This window comes from Mesoplodon bidens (genome assembly GCF_964165515.1).
Source record: "Mesoplodon bidens genome assembly, chromosome: 18".
Taxonomy (NCBI): domain Eukaryota; kingdom Metazoa; phylum Chordata; class Mammalia; order Artiodactyla; family Ziphiidae; genus Mesoplodon; species Mesoplodon bidens.
The window spans coordinates 61,035,799-61,054,996 of NC_138175.1; positions in this window are offsets into that span (position 1 = coordinate 61,035,799).

Consider the following 19,198-nt stretch of genomic DNA (forward strand, 5'->3'; position numbering starts at 1 on the left):
TAGGGTACAGGTGAGGGTACGGAAACGCGGGAGGGTAAGGCTGCGTGCTGACGTACGGGTCAGTGCCAGCGTACGGGCCAGGTGTAGGCAACGGCGTAGGATAAAGTGTAGGGCTGGTGGTGGATTTGCGTTCCAGGCTAGGGTTAGGGTTAGGGAACGGCAAGGCTTAGGGCACAGGTGAGGTTATGGAAACGTGGGAGGGTCAGGCTACGTGCTGACGCACGTGTTAGTGCCAGCGTACGGGCCAGGAGTAGGCAACGGCGTAAGGTAAGGTGTAGGGCTGGTGGTTGGTTTCCGTTCCAGGCTAGGGTTAGGGTTAGGGAACGGCAAGGCTTAGGGCACAGGTGAGGGTACGGAAACGTGGGAGGGTCGGGCTACGTGCTGACGCACGTGTCAGTGCCAGCGTACGGGCCAGGAGTAGGCAACGGCGTAGGATAAAGTGTACGGCTGGTGGTGGATTTGCGTTCGGGGCTAGGGTTAGGGTTAGGGAACGGCAAGGCTTAGGGCACAGGTGAGGGTACGGAAACGTGGGGGGGTCAGTCTACGTGCTGACGCACAGGTCAGTGCCAGCGTACATGTCAGGAGTAGGGTACGGCGTAAGGTAACGTGTAGGGCTGGTGGTGGGTTTCTATTCCGGGCTAGGGTTAGGGTTAGGGAACGGCAAGGCTTAGGGCACAGGTGAGGGTACGGAAACGTGGGAGGGTCAGGCTACGTGCTGACACACGGGTCAGTGCCAGCGTACGGGTCAGGAGTAGGGTATGGCGTAAGGTAAGGTGTAGGGCTGGTGGTGGGTTTCTATTCCGGGCTAGGGTTAGGGTTAGGGAACGGCAAGGCTTAAGGCACAGGTGAGGGTACGGAAACGTGGGAGGGTCGGGCTACGTGCTGACGCACGGGTCAGTGCCAGCGTACGGGCCAGGAGTAGGCAACGGCGTAGGATAAAGTGTAGGGCTGGTGGTGGATTTGCGTTCCGGGCTAGGGTTAGTGTTAGGGAACGGCAAGGCTTAGGGCACAGGTGAGGGTACGGAAACGTGGGAGGGTCAGGCTACGTGCTGACGCACGGTTCAGTGCCAGCGTACGGGCCAGGAATAGGGTACGGCATAAGGTAAGGTGTCAGGCTGGTGGTGGGTTTCCGTTCCGGGCTAGGGTTAGGGTTAGGGAACGGCAAGGCTTAGGGCACAGGTGAAGGTACGGAAACGTGGGAGGCTCGTGCTACGTGCTGACGCACGGGTCAGTGCCAGCGTACGGGCCAGGAGTAGGCAACGGCTTAAGGTAAGGTGTAGGGCTGGTGGTGGGTTTCTATTCCGGGCTAGGTTTAGGGTTAGGGAACGGCAAGGCTTAGGGCACAGGTGAGGGTACGGAAACGTGGGAGGGTCAGGCTACGTGCTGACGCACAGGTCAGTGCCAGCGTACAGGTCAGGAGTATGGTACGGCGTAAGGTACCGTGTAGGGCTGGTGGTGGGTTTCTATTCCGGGCTAGGGTTAGGGTTAGCGAACGGCAAGGCTTAGGGCACAGGTGAGGGCACGGAAACGTGGGAGGGTCAGGCTACGTGCTGACGCACGGGTCAGTGCCAGCGTACGGGTCAGGAGTAGGGTATGGCGTAAGGTAAGGTGTAGGGCTGGTGGTGGGTTTCTATTCCGGGCTAGGGTTAGGGTTAGGGAACGGCAAGGCTTAGGGCACAGGTGAGGGTACAGAAACGTGGGAGGGTCGGGCTACGTGCTGACGCACGGGTCAGTGCCAGCGTACGGGCCAGGAGTAGGCAACGGCGTAGGATAAAGTGTAGGGCTGGTGGTTGATTTCCGTTCCGGGCTAGTGTTAGGGTTAGGGAACGGCAAGGCTTAGGGCACAGGTGAGGTTACGGAAACGTGGGAGGGTCAGGCTACGTGCTGACGCTCGGGTCAGTGCCAGCGTACGGGCCAGGAGTAAGCAACGGCGTAAGGTAAGGTGTAGGGCTCGTGGTAGGTTTCCGTTCCGGGCTAGGGTTAGGGTTAGGGAATGACAAGGCTTAGGGCACAGGTGAGGGTACGGAAACGTGGGAGGGTCAGGCTACGTGCTGACGCACAGGTCAGTGCCAGCGTACAGGTCAGGAGTAGGGTACGGCGTAAGGAAAAGTGTAGGGCTGGTGGTGGGTTTCTATTCCGGGCTAGGGTTAGGGTTAGGGAACGGCAAGGCTTAGGGCACAGGTGAGGGTACGGAAACGTGGGAGGGTCAGGCTACGTGCTGACGCACGTGTCAGTGCCAGCATACGGGTCAGGAGTAGGGTACGGTGTAAGGTAAGGTGTAGGGCTGGTGGTGGCTTTCTATTCCCGGCTAGGGTTAGGGTTAGGGAACGGCAAGGCTTAGGGCACAGGTGAGGGTACGGAAACGTGGGAGGGTCAAGCTACGTGCTGACGCACGGGTCAGTGCCAGCGTACGGGCCAGGAGTAGGCAACGGCTTAAGGTAAGGTGTAGGGCTGGTGGTGGGTTTCTATTCCGGGCTAGGGTTAGGGTTAGGGAACGGCAAGGCTTAGGGCACAGGTGAGGGTACAGAAACGTGGGAGGGTCGGGCTACGTGCTGACGCACGGGTCAGTGCCAGCATACGGGTCAAGAGTAGACAACGGCGTAGGATAAAGTGTAGGGCTGGTGGTGGGTTTCCATTCCGGGCTAGGGTTAGGGTTAGGGAACGGCAACGCTTAGGGCACTGGTGAGGGTACGGAAACGTGGGAGGGTCAGGCTACGTGCTGACGCACGGGTCAGTGCCAGCGTACGGGCCAGGAGTAGGCAACGGCTTAAGGTAAGGTGTAGGGCTGGTGGTGGGTTTCTATTCCGGGCTAGGGTTAGGGTTAGGGAACGGCAAGGCTTAGGGCACAGGTGAGGGTACGGAAACGTGGGAGGGTCGGGCTACGTGCTGACGCACGGGTCAGTGCCAGCGTACGGGCCAGGAGTAGGCAACGGCGTAGGATAAAGTGTAGGGCTGGTGGTGGATTTGCGTTCCGGGCTAGGGTTAGGGTTAGGGAACGGCATGGCTTAGGGCACAGGTGGGGGTACGGAAACGTGGGAGGGTCAGGCTACGTGCTGACGCACGGTTCAGTGCCAGCGTACGGGCCAGGAATAGGGTACGGCGTAATGTAAGGTGTCAGGCTGGTGGTGGGTTTCCGTTCCGGTCTAGGGTTAGGGTTAGGGAACGGCAAGGCTTAGGGCACAGGTGAAGGTACGGAAACGTGGGAGGCTCGTGCTACGTGCTGACGCACGGGTCAGTGCCAGCGTACGGGCCAGGAGTAGGCAACGGCGTAGGATAAAGTGTAGGCTGGTGGTGGATTTGCGTTCTGGGCTAGGGTTAGGGTTAGGGAACGGCAACGCTTAGGGCACAGGAGAGGGTACGGAAACGCCAGAGTGTAAGGCTACGTGCTGATGCACGGGGCAGTGCCAGAGTACAGGCCAGGAGTAGGCAACGGCGTAGGGTAAGGTGTAGGGCTGGTGGTGGGTTTCCATTCCGGGCTAGGGTTAGGGTTAGGGAACGGCAAGGCTTAGGGCACATGTGAGGGTACGGAAACGTGGGAGGGTCAGGCTACGTGCTGACGCACGTGTCAGTGCCAGCGTACGGGCCAGGTGTAGGCAAAGGCGTAAGGTAAGGTGTAGGGCTGGTGGTTGTTTTCCGTTCCAGGCTAGGGTTAGGGTTAGGGAACGGAAAGGCTTAGGGCACAGGTGAGGGTACGGAAACGTGGGAGGGTCGGGCTACGTGCTGATGCACGGGTCAGTGCCAGCGTACTGGCCAGGAGTAGGCAACGGCGTAGGATAAAGTGTAGGGCTGGTGGTGGATTTGCGTTCCGGGCTAGGGTTAGGGTTAGGGAACGGCAAGGCTTAGGGCACAGGTGAGGGTACGGAAACGTGGGAGGGTCAGGCTACGTGCTGACGCACAGGTCAGTGCCAGCGTACAGGTCAGGAGTAGGGTACGGCGTAAGGAAAGGTGTAGGGCTGGTGGTGGGTTTCTATTCAGGGTTAGGGTTAGGGTTAGGGAACGGCAAGGCTCAGGGCACAGGTGAGGGTACGGAAACTCGGGAGGGTAAGGCTGCGTGCTGATGCACGGGGCAGTGCCAGCGTACGGGCCAGGAGTAGGCAACGGCGTAAGGTAAGGTGTAGGGCTGGTGGTTGGTTTCCGTTCCAGGCTAGGGTTAGGGTTAGGGAATGGCAAGGCTTAGGGCACAGGTGAGGGTACGGAAACGTGGGAGGGTCGGGCTACGTGCTGACGCACGGGTCAGTGCCAGCGTACGGGCCAGGAGTAGGCAACGGCATAGGATAAAGTGTAGGGCTGGTGGTGGATGTGCGTTCCAGGCTAGGGTTAGGGTTAGGGAACGGCAAGGCTTAGAGCACAGGTGAGGGTACGGAAACGTGGGAGGGTCAGGCTACGTGCTGACGCACGGTTCAGTGCCAGCGTACGGGCCAGGAATAGGGTACGGCGTAAGGTAAGGTGTAGGGCTGGTGCTGGGTTTCCGTTCCGGGCTAGGGTTAGGGTTTGGGAACGGCAAGGATTAGGGCACAGGTGAGGGTACGGAAACGTGGGAGGGTCAGGCTACGTGCTGACGCACGGGTCAGTGCCAACGTACGGGCCAGGAGTAGGGTACGGCGTAAGATAAGGTGTAGGGCTTGTGGTTGATTTCCGTTCCAGGCTAGGGTTAGGGTTAGGGAACGGCAAGGCTTAGGGAAAAGGAGAGGGTACGGAAACGTGGGAGGATCGGGCCCCGTTCTGACGCACGGGTTAGTGCCAGCATACGGGCCAGGAGTAGGCAACGACGTAGGATAAAGTGTAGGGCTGGTGGTGGGTTTCCATTCCGGGCTAGAGTTAGGGTTAGGGAACGGCAAGGCTTAGGGCACAGGTGAGGGTACGGAAACGTGGGAGGGTCAGGCTACGTGCTGACGCACGGGTCACTGCCAGCGTACGGGCCAGGAGTAGGCAACGGCGTAAGGTAAGGTGTAGGGCTGGTGGTGGGTTTCTATTCCGGGCTAGGGTTAGGGTTAGGGAACGGCAAGGCTTAGGGCACAGGTGAGGTTACGGAAACGTGGGAGGGTCGGGCTACGTGCTGACGCACGGGTCAGTGCCAGCGTACGGGCCAGGAGTATGCAACGGCGTAGGATAAAGTGTAGGGCTGGTGGTTGTTTTCCGTTCCGGGCTAGTGTTAGGGTTAGGGAACGGCAAGGCTTAGGGCACAGGTGAGGTTACGGAAACGTGGGAGGGTCAGGCTACGTGCTGACGCACAGGTCAGTGCCAGCGTACAGGTCAGGAGTAGGGTATGGCGTAAGGTAACGTGTAGGGCTGGTGGTGGGTTTCTATTCCGGGCTAGGGTTAGGGTTAGGGAACGGCAAGGCTTAGGGCACAGGTGAGGGTACGGAAACGTGGGAGGGTCAGGCTACGTGCTGACGCACGGGTCAGTGCCAGCGTACGGGTCAGGAGTAGGGTATGGCGTAAGGTAAGGTGTAGGGCTGGTGGTGGGTTTCTATTCCGGGCTAGGGTTAGGGTTAGGGAACGGCAAGGCTTAGGGCACAGGTGAGGGTACGGAAACGTGGGAGGGTCGGGCTACGTGCTGACGCACGGTTCAGTGCCAGCGTACGGGCCAGCAATAGGGTACGGCATAAGGTAAGGTGTAGGGCTTGTGGTTGGTTTCCGTTCCAGGCTAGGGTTAGGGTTAGGGAACGGCAAGGCTTAGGGTACAGGTGAGGGTACGGAAACGCGGGAGGGTAAGGCTGCGTGCTGACGTACGGGTCAGTGCCAGCGTACGGGCCAGGTGTAGGCAACGGCGTAGGATAAAGTGTAGGGCTGGTGGTGGATTTGCGTTCCAGGCTAGGGTTAGGGTTAGGGAACGGCAAGGCTTAGGGCACAGGTGAGGGTACGGAAACGTGGGAGGGTCGGGCTACGTGCTGACGCACGGGTCAGTGCCAGCGTACGGGCCAGGAGTAGGCAACGGCGTAGGATAAAGTGTAGGGCTGGTGGTGGGTTTCCGTTCCGGGCTAGGGTTAGGGTTAGGGAACGGCAAGGCTTAGAGCACAGGTGAGGGTACGGAAACGTGGGAGGGTCAGGCTACGTGCTGACGCACGGTTCAGTGCCAGCGTACGGGCCAGGAATAGGGTACGGCGTAAGGTAAGGTGTAGGGCTGGTGCTGGGTTTCCGTTCCGGGCTAGGGTTAGGGTTAGGGAACGGCAAGGCTTAGGGCACAGGTGAAGGTACGGAAACGTGGGAGGCTCGTGCTACGTGCTGACGCACGGGTCAGTGCCAGCGTACGGGCCAGGAGTAGGCAACGGCTTAAGGTAAGGTGTAGGGCTGGTGGTGGGTTTCTATTCCGGGCTAGGTTTAGGGTTTGGGAACGGCAAGGCTTAGGGCACAGGTGAGGGTACGGAAACGTGGGAGGGTCAGGCTACGTGCTGACGCACAGGTCAGTGCCAGCGTACAGGTCAGGAGTATGGTACGGCGTAAGGTACCGTGTAGGGCTGGTGGTGGGTTTCTATTCCGGGCTAGGGTTAGGGTTAGCGAACGGCAAGGCTTAGGGCACAGGTGAGGGCACGGAAACGTGGGAGGGTCAGGCTACGTGCTGACGCACGGGTCAGTGCCAGCGTACGGGTCAGGAGTAGGGTATGGCGTAAGGTAAGGTGTAGGGCTGGTGGTGGGTTTCTATTCCGGGCTAGGGTTAGGGTTAGGGAACGGCAAGGCTTAGGGCACAGGTGAGGGTACAGAAACGTGGGAGGGTCGGGCTACGTGCTGACGCACGGGTCAGTGCCAGCGTACGGGCCAGGAGTAGGCAACGGCGTAGGATAAAGTGTAGGGCTGGTGGTGGATTTGCGTTCCGGGCTAGGGTTAGTGTTAGGGAACGGCAAGGCTTAGGGCACAGGTGAGGGTACGGAAACGTGGGAGGGTCAGGCTACGTGCTGACGCACGGTTCAGTGCCAGCGTACGGGCCAGGAATAGGGTACGGCATAAGGTAAGGTGTCAGGCTTGTGGTGGGTTTCCGTTCCGGGCTAGGGTTAGGGTTAGGGAACGGCAAGGCTTAGGGCACAGGTGAGGGTACGGAAACGTGGGAGGGTCGGGCTACGTGCTGACGCCCGTGTCAGTGCCAGCGTACGGGCCAGGAGTAGGCAACGGCGTAGGATAAAGTGTAGGGCTGGTGGTGGATTTGCGTTCCGGGCTAGGGTTAGGGTTAGGGAACGGCAAGGCTTAGGGCACAGGTGAGGGTACGGAAACGTGGGAGGGTCAGGCTACGTGCTGACGCACAGGTCAGTGCCAGCGTACAGGTCAGGAGTAGGGTACGGCGTAAGGAAAGGTGTAGGGCTGGTGGTGGGTTTCTATTCCAGGTTAGGGTTAGGGTTAGGGAACGGCAAGGCTCAGGGCACAGGTGAGGGTACGGAAACTCCGGAGGGTAAGGCTGCGTGCTGATGCACGGGGCAGTGCCAGCGTACGGGCCAGGAGTAGGCAACGGCGTAAGGTAAGGTGTAGGGCTGGTGGTTGGTTTCCGTTCCAGGCTAGGGTTAGGGTTAGGGAACGGCAAGGCTTAGGGCACAGGTGAGGGTATGGAAACGTGGGAGGGTCGGGCTACGTGCTGACGCACGGGTCAGTGCCAGCGTACGGGCCAGGAGTAGGCAACGGCGTAGGATAAAGTGTAGGGCTGGTGGTGGATTTGCGTTCCAGGCTAGGGTTAGGGTTAGGGAACGGCAAGGCTTAGAGCACAGGTGAGGGTACGGAAACGTGGGAGGGTCAGGCTACGTGCTGACGCACGGTTCAGTGCCAGCGTACGGGCCAGGAATAGGGTACGGCGTAAGGTAAGGTGTAGGGCTGGTGCTGGGTTTCCGTTCCGGGCTAGGGTTAGGGTTTGGGAACGGCAAGGATTAGGGCACAGGTGAGGGTACGGAAACGTGGGAGGGTCAGGCTACGTGCTGACGCACGGGTCAGTGCCAACGTACGGGCCAGGAGTAGGGTACGGCGTAAGATAAGGTGTAGGGCTTGTGGTTGATTTCCGTTCCATGCTAGGGTTAGGGTTAGGGAACGGCAAGGCTTAGGGCAAAGGAGAGGGTACGGAAACGTGGGAGGGTCGGGCCCCGTGCTGACGCACGGGTTAGTGACAGCATACGGGCCAGGAGTAGGCAACGGCGTAGGATAAAGTGTAGGGCTGGTGGTGGGTTTCCATTCCGGGCTAGGGTTAGGGTTAGGGAACGGCAACGCTTAGGGCACAGGTGAGGGTACGGAAACGTGGGAGGGTCAGGCTACGTGCTGACGCACGGGTCAGTGCCAGCGTACGGGCCAGGAGTAGGCAACGGCTTAAGGTAAGGTGTAGGGCTGGTGGTGGGTTTCTATTCCGGGCTAGGGTTAGGGTTAGGGAAAGGCAAGGCTTAGGGCACAGGTGAGGGTACAGAAACGTGGGAGGTTCGGGCTACGTGCTGACGCACGGGTCAGTGCCAGCGTACGGGCCAGGAGTAGGCAACGGCTTAAGGTAAGGTGTAGGGCTGGTGGTGGGTTTCTATTCCGGGCTAGGTTTAGGGTTAGGGAACGGCAAGGCTTAGGGCACAGGTGAGGGTACGGAAACGTGGGAGGGTCAGGCTACGTGCTGACGCACAGGTCAGTGCCAGCGTACAGGTCAGGAGTATGGTACGGCGTAAGGTACCGTGTAGGGCTGGTGGTGGGTTTCTATTCCGGGCTAGGGTTAGGGTTAGCGAACGGCAAGGCTTAGGGCACAGGTGAGGGCACGGAAACGTGGGAGGGTCAGGCTACGTGCTGACGCACGGGTCAGTGCCAGCGTACGGGTCAGGAGTAGGGTATGGCGTAAGGTAAGGTGTAGGGCTGGTGGTGGGTTTCTACTCCGGGCTAGGGTTAGGGTTAGGGAACGGCAAGGCTTAGGGCACAGTTGAGGGTACAGAAACGTGGGAGGGTCGGGCTACGTGCTGACGCACGGGTCAGTGCCAGCGTACGGGCCAGGAGTAGGCAACGGCGTAGGATAAAGTGTAGGGCTGGTGGTTGATTTCCGTTCCGGGCTAGTGTTAGGGTTAGGGAACGGCAAGGCTTAGGGCACAGGTGAGGTTACGGAAACGTGGGAGGGTCAGGCTACGTGCTGACGCTCGGGTCAGTGCCAGCGTACGGGCCAGGAGTAAGCAACGGCGTAAGGTAAGGTGTAGGGCTCGTGGTTGGTTTCCGTTCCAGGCTAGGGTTAGGGTTAGGGAACGGCAAGGCTTAGGGCACAGGTGAGGGTACGGAAACGTGGGAGGGTCGGGCTACATGCTGACGCACGTGTCAGTGCCAGCGTACGGGCCAGGAGTAGGCAACGGCGTAGGATAAAGTGTATGGCTGGTGGTGGATTTGCGTTCCGGGCTAGGGTTAGGGTTAGGGAATGACAAGGCTTAGGGCACAGGTGAGGGTACGGAAACGTGGGAGGGTCAGGCTACGTGCTGACGCACAGGTCAGTGCCAGCGTACAGGTCAGGAGTAGGGTACGGCGTAAGGAAAAGTGTAGGGCTGGTGGTGGGTTTCTATTCCCGGCTAGGGTTAGGGTTAGGGAACGGCAAGGCTTAGGGCACAGGTGAGGGTACGGAAACGTGGGAGGGTCAAGCTACGTGCTGACGCACGGGTCAGTGCCAGCGTACGGGCCAGGAGTAGGCAACGGCTTAAGGTAAGGTGTAGGGCTGGTGGTGGGTTTCTATTCCGGGCTAGGGTTAGGGTTAGGGAACGGCAAGGCTTAGGGCACAGGTGAGGGTACAGAAACGTGGGAGGGTCGGGCTACGTGCTGACACACGGGTCAGTGCCAGCATACGGGTCAAGAGTAGACAACGGCGTAGGATAAAGTGTAGGGTTGGTGGTGGGTTTCCATTCCGGGCTAGGGTTAGGGTTAGGGAACGGCAACGCTTAGGGCACTGGTGAGGGTACGGAAACGTGGGAGGGTCAGGCTACGTGCTGACGCACGGGTCAGTGCCAGCGTACGGGCCAGGAGTAGGCAACGGCTTAAGGTAAGGTGTAGGGCTGGTGGTGGGTTTCTATTCCGGGCTAGGGTTAGGGTTAGGGAACGGCAAGGCTTAGGGCACAGGTGAGGGTACAGAAACGTGGGAGGGTCGGGGTACGTGCTGACGCACGGGTCAGTGCCAGCGTACGGGCCAGGAGTAGGCAACGGCTTAAGGTAAGGTGTAGGGCTGGTGGTGGGTTTCTATTCCGTGCTAGGGTTAGGGTTAGGGAACGGCAAGGCTTAGGGCACAGGTGAGGTTACGGAAACGTGGGAGGGTCGGGCTACGTGCTGACGCACGGGTCAGTGCCAGCGTACGGGCCAGGAGTAGGCAACTGCGTAGGATAAAGTGTAGGGCTGGTGGTGGATTTGCGTTCGGGGCTAGGGTTAGGGTTAGGGAACGGCAAGGCTTAGGGCACAGGTGAGGGTACGGAAACGTGGGAGGGTCAGGCTACGTGCTGACGCACGTGTCAGTGCCAGCGTACGGGTCAGGAGTAGGTTATGGCGTAAGGTAAGGTGTAGGGCTGGTGGTGGGTTTCTATTCCGGCCTAGGGTTAGGGTTAGGGAACGGCAAGGCTTAGGGCACAGGTGAGGGTACGGAAACGTGGGAGGGTCGGGCTACGTGCTGACGCACGGGTCAGTGCCAGCGTACGGGCCAGGAGTAGGCAACGGCGTAGGATAAAGTGTAGGGCTGGTGGTGGATTTGCGTTCCGGGCTAGGGTTAGGGTTAGGGAACGGCATGGCTTAGGGCACAGGTGGGGGTACGGAAACGTGGGAGGGTCAGGCTACGTGCTGACGCACGGTTCAGTGCCAGCGTACGGGCCAGGAATAGGGTACGGCGTAATGTAAGGTGTCAGGCTGGTGGTGGGTTTCCGTTCCGGGCTAGGGTTAGGGTTAGGGAACGGCAAGGCTTAGGGCACAGGTGAAGGTACGGAAACGTGGGAGGCTCGTGCTACGTGCTGACGCACGGGTCAGTGCCAGCGTACGGGCCAGGAGTAGGCAACGGCGTAGGATAAAGTGTAGGCTGGTGGTGGATTTGCGTTCTGGGCTAGGGTTAGGGTTAGGGAACGGCAAGGCTTAGGGCACAGGAGAGGGTACGGAAACGCCAGAGTGTAAGGCTACGTGCTGATGCACGGGGCAGTGCCAGAGTACAGGCCTGGAGTAGGCAACGGCGTAGGGTAAGGTGTAGGGCTGGTGGTGGGTTTCCATTCCGGGCTAGGGTTAGGGTTAGGGAACGGCAAGGCTTAGGGCACAGGTGAGGGTACGGAAACGTGGGAGGGTCAGGCTACGTGCTGACGCACGGGTCAGTGCCAGCGTACGGGCCAGGTGTAGGCAACGGCGTAAGGTAAGGTGTAGGGCTGGTGGTTGTTTTCCGTTCCAGGCTAGGGTTAGGGTTAGGGAACGGCAAGGCTTAGGGCACAGGTGAGGGTACGGAAACGTGGGAGGGTCGGGCTACGTGCTGATGCACGGGTCAGTGCCAGCGTACAGGTCAGGAGTAGGGTACGGCGTAAGGAAAGGTGTAGGGCTGGTGGTGGGTTTCTATTCCGGGTTAGGGTTAGGGTTAGGGAACGGCAAGGCTCAGGGCACAGGTGAGGCTACGGAAACTGGGGAGGGTAAGGCTGCGTGCTGATGCACGGGGCAGTGCCAGCGTACGGGCCAGGAGTAGGCAACGGCGTAAGGTAAGGTGTAGGGCTGGTGGTTGGTTTCCGTTCCAGGCTAGGGTTAGGGTTAGGGAACGGCAAGGCTTAGGGCACAGGTGAGGGTACGGAAACGTGGGAGGGTCCGGCTACGTGCTGACGCACGGGTCAGTGCCAGCGTACGGGCCAGGAGTAGGCAACGGCGTAGGATAAAGTGTAGGGCTGGTGGTGGATTTGCGTTCCAGGCTAGGGTTAGGGTTAGGGAACGGCAAGGCTTAGAGCACAGGTGTGGGTACGGAAACGTGGGAGGGTCAGGCTACGTGCTGACGCACGGTTCAGTGCCAGCGTACGGGCCAGGAATAGGGTACGGCGTAAGGTAAGGTGTAGGGCTGGTGCTGGGTTTCCGTTCCGGGCTAGGGTTAGGGTTTGGGAACGGCAAGGATTAGGGCACAGGTGAGGGTACGGAAACGTGGGAGGGTCAGGCTACGTGCTGACGCACGGGTCAGTGCCAGCGTACGGGCCAGGAGTAGGCAACGGCGTAAGGTAAGGTGTAGGGCTGGTGGTGGGTTTCTATTCCGGGCTAGGGTTAGGGTTAGGGAACGGCAAGGCTTAGGGCACAGGTGAGGTTACGGAAACGTGGGAGGGTCGGGCTACGTGCTGACGCACGGGTCAGTGCCAGCGTACGGGCCAGGAGTAGGGTACGGCGTAGGATAAAGTGTAGGGCTGGTGGTTGTTTTCCGTTCCGGGCTAGTGTTAGGGTTAGGGAACGGCAAGGCTTAGGGCACAGGTGAGGTTACGGAAACGTGGGAGGGTCAGGCTACGTGCTGACGCACAGGTCAGTGCCAGCGTACAGGTCAGGAGTAGGGTACGGCGTAAGGTAACGTGTAGGGCTGGTGGTGGGTTTCTATTCCGGGCTAGGGTTAGGGTTAGGGAACGGCAAGGCTTAGGGCACAGGTGAGGGTACGGAAACGTGGGAGGGTCAGGCTACGTGCTGACGCACGGGTCAGTGCCAGCGTACGGGTCAGGAGTAGGGTATGGCGTAAGGTAAGGTGTAGGGCTGGTGGTGGGTTTCTATTCCGGGCTAGGGTTAGGGTTAGGGAACGGCAAGGCGTAGGGCACAGGTGAGGGTACGGAAACGTGGGAGGGTCGGGCTACGTGCTGACGCACGGTTTAGTGCCAGCGTACGGGCCAGCAATAGGGTACGGCATAAGGTAAGGTGTAGGGCTTGTGGTTGGTTTCCGTTCCAGGCTAGGGTTAGGGTTAGGGAACGGCAAGGCTTAGGGTACAGGTGAGGGTACGGAAACGCGGGAGGGTAAGGCTGCGTGCTGACGTACGGGTCAGTGCCAGCGTACGGGCCAGGTGTAGGCAACGGCGTAGGATAAAGTGTAGGGCTGGTGGTGGATTTGCGTTCCAGGCTAGGGTTAGGGTTAGGGAACGGCAAGGCTTAGGGCACAGGTGAGGGTACGGAAACGTGGGAGGGTCGGGCTACGTGCTGACGCACGGGTCAGTGCCAGCGTACGGGCCAGGAGTAGGCAACGGCGTAGGATAAAGTGTAGGGCTGGTGGTGGGTTTCCGTTCCGGGCTAGGGTTAGGGTTAGGGAACGGCATGGCTTAGGGCACAGGTGGGGGTACGGAAACGTGGGAGGGTCAGGCTACGTGCTGACGCACGGTTCAGTGCCAGCGTACGGGCCAGGAATAGGGTACGGCGTAATGTAAGGTGTCAGGCTGGTGGTGGGTTTCCGTTCCGGGCTAGGGTTAGGGTTAGGGAACGGCAAGGCTTAGGGCACAGGTGAAGGTACGGAAACGTGGGAGGCTCGTGCTACGTGCTGACGCACGGGTCAGTGCCAGCGTACGGGCCAGGAGTAGGCAACGGCGTAGGATAAAGTGTAGGCTGGTGGTGGATTTGCGTTCTGGGCTAGGGTTAGGGTTAGGGAACGGCAAGGCTTAGGGCACAGGAGAGGGTACGGAAACGCCAGAGTGTAAGGCTACGTGCTGATGCACGGGGCAGTGCCAGAGTACAGGCCAGGAGTAGGCAACGGCGTAGGGTAAGGTGTAGGGCTGGTGGTGGGTTTCCATTCCGGGCTAGGGTTAGGGTTAGGGAACGGCAAGGCTTAGGGCACAGGTGAGGGTACGGAAACGTGGGAGGGTCAGGTTACGTGCTGACGCACGTGTCAGTGCCAACGTACGGGCCAGGTGTAGGCAACGGCGTAAGGTAAGGTGTAGGGCTGGTGGTTGTTTTCCGTTCCAGGCTAGGGTTAGGGTTAGGGAACGGCAAGGCTTAGGGCACAGGTGAGGGTACGGAAACGTGGGAGGGTCGGGCTACGTGCTGATGCACGGGTCAGTGCCAGCGTACTGGCCAGGAGTAGGCAACGGCGTAGGATAAAGTGTAGGGCTGGTGGTGGATTTGCGTTCCGGGCTAGGGTTAGGGTTAGGGAACGGCAAGGCTTAGGGCACAGGTGAGGGTACGGAAACGTGGGAGGGTCAGGCTACGTGCTGACGCACAGGTCAGTGCCAGCGTACAGGTCAGGAGTAGGGTACGGCGTAAGGAAAGGTGTAGGGCTGGTGGTGGGTTTCTATTCCGGGTTAGGGTTAGGGTTAGGGAACGGCAAGGCTCAGGGCACAGGTGAGGGTACGGAAACTCGGGAGGGTAAGGCTGCGTGCTGATGCACGGGGCAGTGCCAGCGTACGGGCCAGGAGTATGCAACGGCGTAAGGTAAGGTGTAGGGCTGGTGGTTGGTTTCCGTTCCAGGCTAGGGTTAGGGTTAGGGAACGGCAAGGCTTAGGGCACAGGTGAGGGTACGGAAACGTGGGAGGGTCGGGCTACGTGCTGACGCACGGGTCAGTGCCAGCGTACGGGCCAGGAGTAGGCAACGGCGTAGGATAAAGTGTAGGGCTGGTGGTGGATTTGCGTTCCAGGCTAGGGTTAGGGTTAGGGAACGGCAAGGCTTAGAGCACAGGTGTGGGTACGGAAACGTGGGAGGGTCAGGGTACGTGCTGAGGCACGGTTCAGTGCCAGCGTACGGGCCAGGAATAGGGTACGGCGTAAGGTAAGGTGTAGGGCTGGTGCTGGGTTTCCGTTCCGGGCTAGGGTTAGGGTTTGGGAACGGCAAGGATTAGGGCACACGTGAGGGTACGGAAACGTGGGAGGGTCAGGCTACGTGCTGACGCACGGGTCAGTGCCAGCGTACGGGCCAGGAGTAGGCAACGGCGTAAGGTAAGGTGTAGGGCTGGTGGTGGGTTTCTATTCCGGGCTAGGGTTAGGGTTAGGGAACGGCAAGGCTTAGGGCACAGGTGAGGTTACGGAAACGTGGGAGGGTCGGGCTACGTGCTGACGCACGGGTCAGTGCCAGCGTACGGGCCAGGAGTAGGGTACGGCGGAGGATAAAGTGTAGGGCTGGTGGTTGTTTTCCGTTCCGGGCTAGTGTTAGGGTTAGGGAACGGCAAGGCTTAGGGCACAGGTGAGGTTACGGAAACGTGGGAGGGTCAGGCTACGTGCTGACGCACAGGTCAGTGCCAGCGTACAGGTCAGGAGTAGGGTACGGCGTAAGGTAACGTGTAGGGCTGGTGGTGGGTTTCTATTCCGGGCTAGGGTTAGGGTTAGGGAACGGCAAGGCTTAGGGCACAGGTGAGGGTACGGAAACGTGGGAGGGTCAGGCTACGTGCTGACGCACGGGTCAGTGCCAGCGTACGTGTCAGGAGTAGGGTATGGCGTAAGGTAAGGTGTAGGGCTGGTGGTGGGTTTCTATTCCGGGCTAGGGTTAGGGTTAGGGAACGGCAAGGCTTAGGGCACAGGTGAGGGTACAGAAACGTGGGAGGTTCGGGCTACGTGGTGACGCACGGGTCAGTGCCAGCGTACGGGCCAGGAGTAGGCAACGGCTTAAGGTAAGGTGTAGGGCTGGTGGTGGGTTTCTATTCCGGGCTAGGTTTAGGGTTAGGGAACGGCAAGGCTTAGGGCACAGGTGAGGGTACGGAAACGTGGGAGGGTCAGGCTACGTGCTGACGCACAGGTCAGTGCCAGCGTACGGGTCAGGAGTAGGGTACGGTGTAAGGTAAGGTGTAGGGCTGGTGGTGGCTTTCTATTCCCGGCTAGGGTTAGGGTTAGGGAACGGCAAGGCTTAGGGCACAGGTGAGGGTACGGAAACGTGGGAGGGTCAAGCTACGTGCTGACGCACGGGTCAGTGCCAGCGTACGGGCCAGGAGTAGGCAACGGCTTAAGGTAAGGTGTAGGGCTGGTGGTGGGTTTCTATTCCGGGCTAGGGTTAGGGTTAGGGAACGGCAAGGCTTAGGGCACAGGTGAGGGTACAGAAACGTGGGAGGGTCGGGCTACGTGCTGACGAACGGGTCAGTGCCAGCATACGGGTCAAGAGTAGACAACGGCGTAGGATAAAGTGTAGGGCTGGTGGTGGGTTTCCATTCCGGGCTAGGGTTAGGGTTAGGGAACGGCAACGCTTAGGGCACTGGTGAGGGTACGGAAACGTGGGAGGGTCAGGCTACGTGCTGACGCACGGGTCAGTGCCAGCGTACGGGCCAGGAGTAGGCAACGGCTTAAGGTAAGGTGTAGGGCTGGTGGTGGGTTTCTATTCCGGGCTAGGGTTAGGGTTAGGGAACGGCAAGGCTTAGGGCACAGGTGAGGGTACAGAAACGTGGGAGGGTCGGGGTACGTGCTGACGCACGGGTCAGTGCCAGCGTACGGGCCAGGAGTAGGCAACGGCTTAAGGTAAGGTGTAGGGCTGGTGCTGGGTTTCTATTCCGGGCTAGGGTTAGGGTTAGGGAACGGCAAGGCTTAGGGCACAGGTGAGGGTACAGAAACGTGGGAGGGTCGGGCTACGTGCTGATGCACGGGTCAGTGCCAGCGTACGGGCCAGGAGTAGGCAACGGCGTAGGATAAAGTGTAGGGCTGGTGGTGGATTTGCGTTCGGGGCTAGGGTTAGGGTTAGGGAACGGCAAGGCTTAGGGCACAGGTGAGGGTACGGAAACGTGGGAGGGTCAGGCTACGTGCGGACGCACAGGTCAGTGCCAGCGTATAGGTCAGGAGTAGGGTACGGCGTAAGGTAAGGTGTAGGGCTGGTGGTGGGTTTCTATTCCGGGCTAGGGTTAGGGTTAGGGAACGGCAAGGCATAGGGCACAGGTGAGGGTACGGAAACGTGGGAGGGTCCGTCTACGTGCTGACGCACGGGTCAGTGCCAGCGTACGGGCCAGGAATAGGGTACGGCGTAATGTAAGGTGTCAGGCTGGTGGTGGGTTTCCGTTCCGGGCTAGGGTTAGGGTTAGGGAACGGCAAGGCTTAGGGCACAGGTGAAGGTACGGAAACGTGGGAGGCTCATGCTACGTGCTGACGCACGGGTCAGTGCCAGCGTACGGGCCAGGAGTAGGCAACGGCGTAGGATAAAGTGTAGGCTGGTGGTGGATTTGCGTTCTGGGCTAGGGTTAGGGTTAGGGAACGGCAAGGCTTAGGGCACAGGAGAGGGTACGGAAACGCCAGAGTGTAAGGCTCCGTGCTGATGCACGGGGCAGTGCCAGAGTACAGGCCAGGAGTAGGCAACGGCGTAGGGTAAGGTGTAGGGCTGGTGGTGGGTTTCCATTCCGGGCTAGGGTTAGGGTTAGGGAACGGCAAGGCTTAGGGCACAGGTGAGGGTACGGAAACGTGGGAGGGTCAGGCTACGTGCTGACGCACGTGTCAGTGCCAGTGTACGGGCCAGGTGTAGGCAACGGCGTAAGGTAAGGTGTAGGGCTGGTGGTTGTTTTCCGTTCCAGGCTAGGGTTAGGGTTAGGGAACGGCAAGGCTTAGGGCACAGGTGAAGGTACGGAAACGTGGGAGGCTCGTGCTACGTGCTGACGCACGGGTCAGTGCCAGCGTACGGGCCAGGAGTAGGCAACGGCGTAGGATAAAGTGTAGGCTGGTGGTGGATTTGCGTTCCGGGCTAGGGTTAGGGTTAGGGAACGGCAAGGCTTAGGGCACAGGTGAGGGTACGGAAACGTGGGAGGGTCAGGCTACGTGCTGACGCACAGGTCAGTGCCAGCGTACATGTCAGGAGTAGGGTACGGCGTAAGGAAAGGTGTAGGGCTGGTGGTGGGTTTCTATTCAGGGTTAGGGTTAGGGTTAGGGAACGGCAAGGCTCAGGGCACAGGTGAGGGTACGGAAACTCGGGAGGGTAAGGCTGCGTGCTGATGCACGGGGCAGTGCCAGCGTACGGGCCAGGAGTAGGCAACGGCGTAAGGTAAGGTGTAGGGCTGGTGGTTGGTTTCCGTTCCAGGCTAGGGTTAGGGTTAGGGAATGGCAAGGCTTAGGGCACAGGTGAGGGTACGGAAACGTGGGAGGGTCGGGCTACGTGCTGACGCACGGGTCAGTGCCAGCGTACGGGACAGGAGTAGGCAACGGCGTAGGATAAAGTGTAGGGCTGGTGGTGGATTTGCGTTCCAGGCTAGGGTTAGGGTTAGGGAACGGCAAGGCTTAGAGCACAGGTGAGGGTACGGAAACGTGAGAGGGTCAGGCTACGTGCTGACGCACGGTTCAGTGCCAGCGTACGGGCCAGGAATAGGGTACGGCGTAAGGTAAGGTGTAGGGCTGGTGCTGGGTTTCCGTTCCGGGCTAGGGTTAGGGTTTGGGAACGGCAAGGCTTAGGGCACAGGTGAGGGTACGGAAACGTGGGAGGGTCGGGCTACGTGCTGACGCACGGTTCAGTGCCAGCGTACGGGCCAGCAATAGGGTACGGCATAAGGTAAGGTGTAGGGCTTGTGGTTGGTTTCCGTTCCAGGCTAGGGTTAGGGTTAGGGAACGGCAAGGCTTAGGGTACAGGTGAGGGTACGGAAACGCGGGAGGGTAAGGCTGCGTGCTGACGTACGGGTCAGTGCCAGCGTACGGGCCAGGTGTAGGCAACGGCGTAGGATAAAGTGTAGGGCTGGTGGTGGATTTGCGTTCCAGGCTAGGGTTAGGGTTAGGGAACGGCAAGGCTTAGGGCACAGGTGAGGTTACGGAAACGTGGGAGGGTCAGGCTACGTGCTGACGCACGTGTTAGTGCCAGCGTACGGGCCAGGAGTAGGCAACGGCGTAAGGTAAGGTGTAGGGCTGGTGGTTGGTTTCCGTTCCAGGCTAGGGTTAGGGTTAGGGAACGGCAAGGCTTAGGGCACAGGTGAGGGTACGGAAACGTGGGAGGGTCGGGCTACGTGCTGACGCACGTGTCAGTGCCAGCGTACGGGCCAGGAGTAGGCAACGGCGTAGGATAAAGTGTACGGCTGGTGGTGGATTTGCGTTCGGGGCTAGGGTTAGGGTTAGGGAACGGCAAGGCTTAGGGCACAGGTGAGGGTACGGAAACGTGGGGGGGTCAGTCTACGTGCTGACGCACAGGTCAGTGCCAGCGTACATGTCAGGAGTAGGGTACGGCGTAAGGTAACGTGTAGGGCTGGTGGTGGGTTTCTATTCCGGGCTAGGGTTAGGGTTAGGGAACGGCAAGGCTTAGGGCACAGGTGAGGGTACGGAAACGTGGGAGGGTCAGGCTACGTGCTGACACACGGGTCAGTGCCAGCGTACGGGTCAGGAGTAGGGTATGGCGTAAGGTAAGGTGTAGGGCTGGTGGTGGGTTTCTATTCCGGGCTAGGGTTAGGGTTAGGGAACGGCAAGG